The 9,012-nt window shown below is 40.4% G+C and overlaps 1 long non-coding RNA gene across 2 annotated transcripts; it reads left to right on the forward strand.

Moving 5' to 3' along the window:
* Positions 1-4,574: 4,574 nt before the first annotated feature.
* Positions 4,575-7,558, forward strand: LOC308079845. 2 transcript variants are annotated; one of them, XR_013932638.1, is made up of 4 exons: positions 4,575-4,678; positions 5,137-5,207; positions 6,691-6,973; positions 7,134-7,558. It is a non-coding gene; the product is annotated as an uncharacterized lncRNA (long non-coding RNA). The 2 variants fall into 2 exon arrangements; XR_013932639.1 differs by lacking the exon at positions 4,575-4,678 and adding an exon at positions 4,818-4,897.
* Positions 7,559-9,012: the final 1,454 nt, after the last annotated feature.

Raw genomic sequence — 9,012 nt, forward strand, 5'->3', positions numbered from 1 at the left:
GTATGGGCCACACTTTTCATTTACCGCTTACTTTGCCCCAAAAATAAAAAAATAAAAGAAATCAATTACTTTATTCATGAGAAAGCTGTTTGGATGTGAAGACAAGAAGCATTGCCATTCTCCTCATTCATACCGTAATTCCCGCCGGCAGTGCCATGTTTAAAGGAGAGAGTTATTAAGGAGTATTGATTTCATTAAGAGGGAAAGTTAATAAGAAAGGGCATGCATGTCAGGACTTACCTGAGGGTTTATTAGTCAAGCATTAAAAAACTCGGTCAAACTTAATATGTCATTCTGACTTAATTGCATGGTGCAAAATCCATAAGGCAAAATTATACATTTAAATTGTCATCTAAAAGAATCAGTGGAAGAGGGTTTTCCCCCTAACTTAGGGACCAAATCCATTTGGTTCCTTTTGTACACCCTCACAGTTAAATTAACATTGAGGATTATACAGGGTAGGCTACTGTAGATTCAGGTCCCAGGGATAAAAATAGTATCAAATGGGGGATGGGGCCTAATGCATATTAACCTGGGGGTCCTTGAAATGAAAAAGGTTGAGAATTACTGGTTTGATTTAACTGTAGGTTTTTCTTTCTTTCTTTCTTTCTTTCTTTCTTTCTTTCTTTCTTTCTTTCTTTCTTTCTTTCGTGACATAAGAATGAAATCACCCAGGTAAGAGAGATTTTATTCCTACGCTCTTGTACCTTTGTGCTCTACTTCCTCTTTGTCTAACTGTCTGTCTTTCCTCTACAGTGCATCAGCTATCGCAGAGAGAACAAAGTCTAATCTGTTACGCATCTTGTACCTGTCCTCTGGCATTTCATCTTCAATAAGAAGCAATCCTTTTCCCGTCAGAGGAGACAACCATTACATTCGTCGCCTGTCATGGACGCACACATCCCTGCACTTCCATGCAATTTTTTCCCCCGCACACGGTTCCTATAAACAAGGCATCGAATGAAATACATATACTGTACATGTACACACATCTTCAGGAATGGATGACCTTCAGTAGGGCTACTGCATGATTCTTTTTTTTTTCAGACACTAATTTGTAAACCTCGAGTACCCTGGGGGCAGAAAGACACATCATGGCACAGACGGTACGGAGGTCTAGAGAGACGGAGAATGAAAGAGGTAGGGGTGGGGGTATACAGGCACTATCTGTGCAATTCCAAGTCCTGTCCTTCATGTGGCACTGTGCAGCCTCTCATGGAGCTGCTGAGCCTGGCCATTCAAAGCCAGCCTAATCTCTCTCTCTCTCTCTCTCTCTCTCTCTCTCTCTCTCTCTCTCTCTCTCTCTCTCTCTCTCTCTCTCTCATGCACACTCACATGCACACACACAGAGCTGTCTGGTCTTTATCTCTGTGTGTGCAGCTTGGAGCTTGCAGCCAACCCTTCCAACCCCCCCCCCCCACACACACACACACACACCCTTTACACCCCCCCCCCAGCATTCTGCCATACTCCTTTCTCTCTGATGACTCTCTGGAAACAGAGGACCTGCTAATGGAGACGACGAAGCAGGCTCTTTACGCTACACAGTTTTTTGGTTATTCATGTCAGTTCATTGCTGCACTGTTTGAAAAGGGGTGGGGGTTGGGGCTCTGTATGTTGTACATTGCATTAAGGAAAATGTACTGTTTTGGTGGAGCACGGTGACAAATTTGAAATGATGAAAGGACATAATAATCATGGCAAATTGTCGTAGTGTTTGAAGACAAATGACAAAAGACAAAATTTTCTGCAAATGACTTGTTCTTTTGGATAGTTTTATCCCTGAATTAAATACATGCATTCCAAATCTAGACAGTCTGATATCACAATTTAACAACATATTTATTTTAACCACATTAACCCTGGAGTCCCTATTTGGGGCAAATTTTTACTCTTTAGATAGCTATTAGTCAAGTTTCTGTATATCACCTATTTGCCGTAAAGAAGTATAGGGCATAATTGGTTGAGTGGTTAAGAAAATGTCTCCCCTTCCTGTTTTTTTCCGTCCCAAATTGAATCCTGCTTTACATACACGCACGCAACATGCACACACCCACACACAATTCCTCCCACATCGAGTCAACGATCATCAGTGCATTCAAATTCACCTTTGTTCCATATATTGGCAGTTTGGAGGGGGGGGGGGGGGGGGTATATACAACATCTTTTTCCCAACTGTGACCACAATTAATAACAATAATACTAATATATTATTATAATATATACATTTATATTCATCACATTTATTCATTTATATAACGGAAATAAGCCTTGGACTTTATTGTGTTTGATCCTCGAACATACGTTTGTATGTTACGGTTATTGCTTTTTCTAATAAATAAAATAAAATGTGCTCTCTTAATTGTTTACGGTGGAAATTAAGCATTTCCTCAGACTCCTTTGTGTTGTGTGAATTTGTGTTTGTCCAATTCCCTGTTAGTCCAATCCCCCTGTTAATGTCCAACAGTATTCCACAGTGAGTGATGAGTGATGAGTGTCAATGACGGGATAGGGACACTACAGAATGAATCAATACCCTAATGGCACCAACTGTCCAGGACGTTTGTGAGGGTGCGAACTGGGACTCATAGGTTATCTTCCCCTCTCGTAAAAATGACAACTGTGTCTTACAACTTTGAGAGCAGTAGAGAAATTCTACCGTAAACTTTTGCCCTGTTATGAAACTACAAGTTGATGTCTTTGTCAACCAAGCCAGAGGTCTATTTTTCGTTAACCTTAGGAAAAGATGTGGTCAGATGCTGAATTGAACATGCATGGTGCTTTTGAAGTACTTAATTTCCACTGTGAACATATTGAATGACAAAAAGATGTGGGGCAGTATATTTGAATGACTTATTTCCAAATATTGTTGTTCTGCATGTAGATTAGGCATTGACAGGGGGAAAATAATGCTGTTTTTAATCAAAATCATTATTATTATTATCATTTTAGTTTTTTACAGCATGATAACTGTGGTGGACAGCAGGGAAATTACAGTATAATGCTAGGGAGCACCAGATCTTTCAGCATGATCCCACCACGCCCACACATGTGGGATCACTTGAAAGAATCAGTAGTTCTCACACTTTCAAGATTTTTTTTAAATGTTCAAAAATAGCAGATGTACAAGCTTTCCTGGTTTTAATGAGTTAATGTTGATTTGGAATTTGTTTCAGTGTAATCAGAGGAACAGTGTAAGAAGAATGCAGAAGCAAACTCTGTATAGTTCCAAAAATGTAATCCTCATAATGTGTGTTTATCAGTGGTGGACAGTAACTCACTAAACTAAAGTCCATTTACTTGAGTAGGCTACTGTACTCATGTACATTTTTGAAGTTTTGTTTTGTTTCGTTTTTTGCACATGATTTTCACTTTCAAAAATATATCATGAATTAACCACTTAAGTCCTATTTCAAACACAGTGAACATTTCTATACATTTTGGCTAATTGTTTTATGTTTTGAATGCTTGATTATTTACTTGAGTGTATACTTTCTCCACCACTGGTTTCATGAAACACATACGACACATGAGCATCGTGATGGCCTCATGGCATGGTGTCGTAACTCTCTCTTTCAACAGCTCTGCCCAGAATGTCCTCTTTAGACTCTAAAATCAGTACAGAGGCAGGAACACAATGGCCACATATGACATAAATGAATAGGCTGGGTCTCAGGAGGCTAGAGAGCGTATTGATTAACTGCTACTGGATAAAGATATTATATTAAGATAATGCTGTGATCTAATGGGGTGAAAAATAAATCTATAAATAATCTATAACGAATAGTGTTGGACTGTTATGCTGGTCCAAATGGATTTGAAACTATTTTTATATTTATCGCAGTATGTCTTAAGTAAGTATCTTCTTTTTTTTTTAGGATGATCGATGTACCCATTATGAGGACACCTTTTGTAACGTGTTTTTCAAAGTTTACATATTTTGGTAAATTGTAACAAGCTCAATTGTTGGACAGACTACAGCCAAGGTTTTTCAGATCAAAAGCACTTTTAACTGCTTGCCATGATGTATCATGGCAAGCAGAATGGCATCTATCTACAGTAGGCTACAGTAGATAGTTACAAAGGTTTAGAATAGATAGAATGTCCACAACTTAAATCCTATTCAACATCCGTCACAATAATTTATTATTTGACCAGTGTCTTCCTAAACTAAACAGTTCTTCCAGTTTGTCATTTTAGGGATCCGCCCCTTAAAAATTGTTCATTGACAAACAAGCGCTACAGTAATAAATACTGCTCAGTATAGGCTACATACAGATACAGAGGACAACGGTCACTGCAAAGATTCAACAATATTAATTCAGAAACCTATTGCATATATTTAGTGGCAGAAGCTCAACTATTTTATTTGTCTTTTTTACTTTGACTCTTACCTGTGTTTAAACTTTGATGCTGTTGTAACTAAGACATCTGGATTTCGCACTGGGGATCAACTTTGCCATGTTAAAACCATTGAGACTGCATGAACTGTAGGTGTTCTTGCACCTTTACTTGCTTACCGTCTTTCTCTAATTGCCAGCCTTTCCCTGTCCCCATTTATATCTGTGAATATTTAGGCTCTGTCTTTTAGCTGCAGACCAGGAAACCTTTTTGAGTTATTATTTTAACTGAGGCAACAGTGTCCGGCACAAAAAGTGAAATTAGGCATATTTTAAAGGTACGTTAAGTGATATTTTCTTTGTGAAAGTAAGTGTTAAATAGTTCTATGTTCTGATAGTAATCATTGCTATTTATATAGAGTGTTTGCTCAGTAACAGGGGTCTCCCTGTATCAGCTCTTTAGAAACAGAAGATGCATTTTCAGGTCAGCATACCAATTTGATCTTATCAGGAGAGAGAACGCATTCCGGACACAGGATATATAAGGGAAATTTAAAGTGATTACAAAAAGAAATGAGACCAATGTGAAACTTGACAATAAAAGTGAAGCTGATAAATGTATACTCTCTCCTGATTGGCTGAAATTGGCAACCTACTTGAAAATGTATTTTCTGTTCATTAAAGAGCTGGATAGAAAAAAATTATATCACTTACCCTACCTTTAAGTATACCTGACATTTCCCTGAAATATTATCAGTTTGAAAGAGTTCACTCACTGATGTAATTTCTTTCACAGGATGATAGCCCGAGATGTTATCCTCGTGTTGATTGTTTTTACTGGGGAGATATGCCTCATCAGCATGGAAAGTATGGACACTAGTGCATTATGAGTAAAATACTTTAAATAGTAATTGTAATCAATGTTATGAGACAAAGTGATTTATAATCAGTCTGACTAATTATATTTTTCTAACTTTGCAAGTCATGGTAATAATATATGTGTGTATAAAATAATACCGAAAAGGATCTGATCACAAATCATGAATATATTTGGATTAATAACAGTCTTGCTTTTAAAGATTCACACATGCACCTTTAATGGTATTTGCTATAGGCCTAATGCTAACTGATGGTTTTATAAGTGACTACAAATGGGACTGCATCCCATCAATAAATATTGCATTTAAAGATTCCCACATGCACAATTTCTTCTATTTGCTATAATGCCAAGTGTTCCATTACATTACATTACATTACAGTAATTTAGCAGACGCTTTTATCCAAAGCGACTTACAATAAGTGCATTCAACATAGGTAGGGAACGAAACTACTAATCACCAGAAGTCTTAAGTGCATTTTCTGCAAAAACAAGCAACCAAGAGTATACCTAGCGCTAAGGTAAAAGCGCAATATATCAGCTACCTACTTTCTTAAACAGATGAGACAAAATAGCAAAATCAAATGAGCAAGAGCTAAAACAAACGACTAAACAAGATCCAATAAAACAAAACAACAATAAAACAAGAGTTCCTACAACTAGTTAACAACAAGTAGGCCAGGCAAAGAGGAAGGGTAGTGTTTCCTGAAGAGGTGGGTTTTCAGCCTGCGGCGAAAGATGGGCAGTGACTCTGCTGTCCTGACATCAGTGGGAAGTTCATTCCACCACTGTGGGGCCTGAACAGAAAAAAGTCGTGACCGTGTAGATCGACCAGAAGGACCCTTGAGTGACGAGGCAATCAGTCGCCCCGAGGTGGCAGACCGAAGTGGTCGGGCAGGGGTGTAAGCATCGACCATAGCCCGGAGGTAAGAAGGAGCTGTTCCTTTCATTGCCCTATAGGCTAGCACCAGGGTTTTAAACTGAATGCGAGCCGCTACGGGGAGCCAGTGTAGAGAACGGAGAAGGATAGTTGTGTGGGAGAACTTGGGGCGGTTGAACACCAGACGAGCCGCAGCTTTCTGAACAAGCTCCAGAGGTCTGATGGCAGATGCCGGAGCACCAGCAAGGAGGGAGTTGCAGTAGTCCAGGCGGGAGATGACAAGAGCCTGGATGAGCACCTGGGCTGCCTTCTCCGTGAGGAAGGGGCGAATCCTCCTGATGTTGTAGAGGAGGAATCTGCAGGACCGTGTCACTGATGCAATGTTTGCCGAGAACGACAGTTGATCGTCCAAGGTCACACCCAGATTCTTCGCAGTCCGAGTTGACGTCACCACAGCATTATCAATGGTGATGGCCATGTCTCGGTGCGGACAGCCCTTCCCCGGGAGGAAAATCAGCTCGGTCTTGTCCAGGTTGAGCTTCAGGTGGTTCGTTTCCTAAATAAATATTGTCTTCTTAGATACCTTAATGTAGGTGAAAATGTGGCACCATGTGGACAAGTAGCTCAGTCTTCAATATATCCGCCTGGAACTCCAGAAAGAGCCATTGATGGGAATTTTGACAGTGTCTGGTCACAGAAGTCCTGTACCCACACAAATGAAGAGTCTAAACCCTGGTGGAGAGTGGATCTGCAGCAGACTTACAAAGTGGATACTGTCAAGATCACCAACAGAAAAGACTGCTGTGAAGAAAGGATCAATGGAGCTGAGATCCGCATTGGAAACTCCCTGAACGACAATGGAAATGGAAATCCTAGGTATGCACTTCTTGCGTGTTTTGCACAAGTTACAAGAATAGAGAAAAAAATCGTGCAAATTCATATCAGCTTGCCGCAATCATAGCACCAACCTTATACAACCCTCTGTTACAGCAATTATTGTAGTGATAATGTGAATTTGTTTTCTCTTTTTGTTCAGATGTGCTGTAATCGACTCTATCCCAGCTGGTGACACCTTGACCTTTGCGTGTAATGGGATGGAGGGTCAGTTTGTCAATATTGTAATTCCTGGACAGAATCAAATCCTGACTCTCTGTGAGGTGGAAGTGTTTGGGACCGAAACGGATGAAGACTAAAAGTCTAAATCGGATCACCAGCCATAAATCATTATTTACAGTCATGCTTTTAAAGATTCAAACATGTGTCATTTCTGCTATTTGCTTTAATGCTAATGAGTGAGTGATTTACAAGTGACATTTTAGTAAGATACACTTAAAATGCATGAACTTGGTAAGAAAGCATACAGTAAATAAGGAATGTGATATGGTGTGAGGATGAAGTGAGGAGTAAAATGATTCTTGATAGACGTAGTGTACACCTTTAAGAGAAACAATGACGTCACTAGGTCAGGTAGGTTATTATGGCCTCCTGGTGGCGCTATAATAGGCCAATGTGAAAAGGGTGCCATTTCTTCTTAGGCCTTTCACAGCAATCGGACACTGCATTCATTCAAGGGTGGCATTTCTTCCTTGGCCTAGTGGGAATGTGCGTACAAATTTTCACGGAAATCTCACGTGGCGTTCATGATTTGAGACATTTTGTTCAAAACGGAAAAATCCTGCAAACTTTGGCAGCCAACCTTAGCTAATCAGGATGGAATATGAAATATCGGACAGATCAGTCTTGATCACCTGACTATAGCGATACTGTGTACCGATTTGCGTGATGTTTGGATAAAATCTGTAGAAGTTATATAAAAAAATGGGTTTTGCACAAATCAGCCTCCTGGTGGCGCTTTAACACGCCCATGTGAAAAATTTGGGGCAGAGGTTCTGAATTGGTATCCAGGGAGTGTGTGTGCACAGTTTCGCAGCGACCGGACCAACGGTGCCGGAGATTAGCTGTACACAGACAGAATGATGGACACACACACACACACACACACACACACGGACGGACGGACGGACGGACGGACAGACAGGGGATAAAACATACTCTCGCCATGCCTTTCGGCCTTGCGGAGACAATAATTGGTCCTCAATAATACTCATGATAAAATGGTACATTTTTTTTCTACTCGGTCTGTGTCTCATAGGAGGGCTGTGGACAGTCCAGAAACCCGTCTACCAGTGACATCATCGGCAGATTTTTTTTCCCAACAGGATTACATTTTTGAGTGGTGCTAGCCACTCCAAGGAGTGACTTTGTCCGTGTGTCCGTCCGTCCGTCCGTCCGTACGAGCACGGCCTCTCTGTATGTTTGAGCACAGCCTCAACAGCTGCGGCTGATTGCAACACAAAGATGCAACCAGTTACACTAATTATACACACACACACACACACACACACACACACACACACACACACACACACTCACACACACACAGTGGCGTCAGTTCAGTAAAAGCTAGGGTATGGCAGGGTTAACTATCTGGGGCGCGCGGCGAAGCCGTGCGGCAGAATTTTTTTGGGGGGCCCTTTTTCGGCCGCACGGCTTGTCTGCTGCGGGGGTTGCTGTGTCAGTCTTTTTACCAAAAAATGCATGCAGAGAGGTCTGCTTCCTTTTCATTTTAACTCACTGTTCACAAGTAAATAAAACAGCCTGTCTGCTATTGAAAAAACGCGCCTCTGCTGCTTGCTAATTAACAATAATGCATTGCACCTGTGTTGAACCTGGGATTCCCTACAAGCAGTTGTGAAGAATGAAATACCCTGTGAAAGCAATCATTTTGCATTGGTAGTTATTTTACTGAAATTTAATAACAGAATAATCAACGCAGATAGACAGAGACATTCATGGATTTATTTTTTATATTAAAAAAAAAAAAGAAATCTTTTTTTTTTCTTCCTGGAGCCAGG

Source organism: Gymnoscopelus braueri (assembly GCF_963280865.1).
Source record: "Gymnoscopelus braueri genome assembly, chromosome: 3".
In the NCBI taxonomy this organism is placed as follows: Eukaryota; Metazoa; Chordata; class Actinopteri; order Myctophiformes; family Myctophidae; genus Gymnoscopelus; species Gymnoscopelus braueri.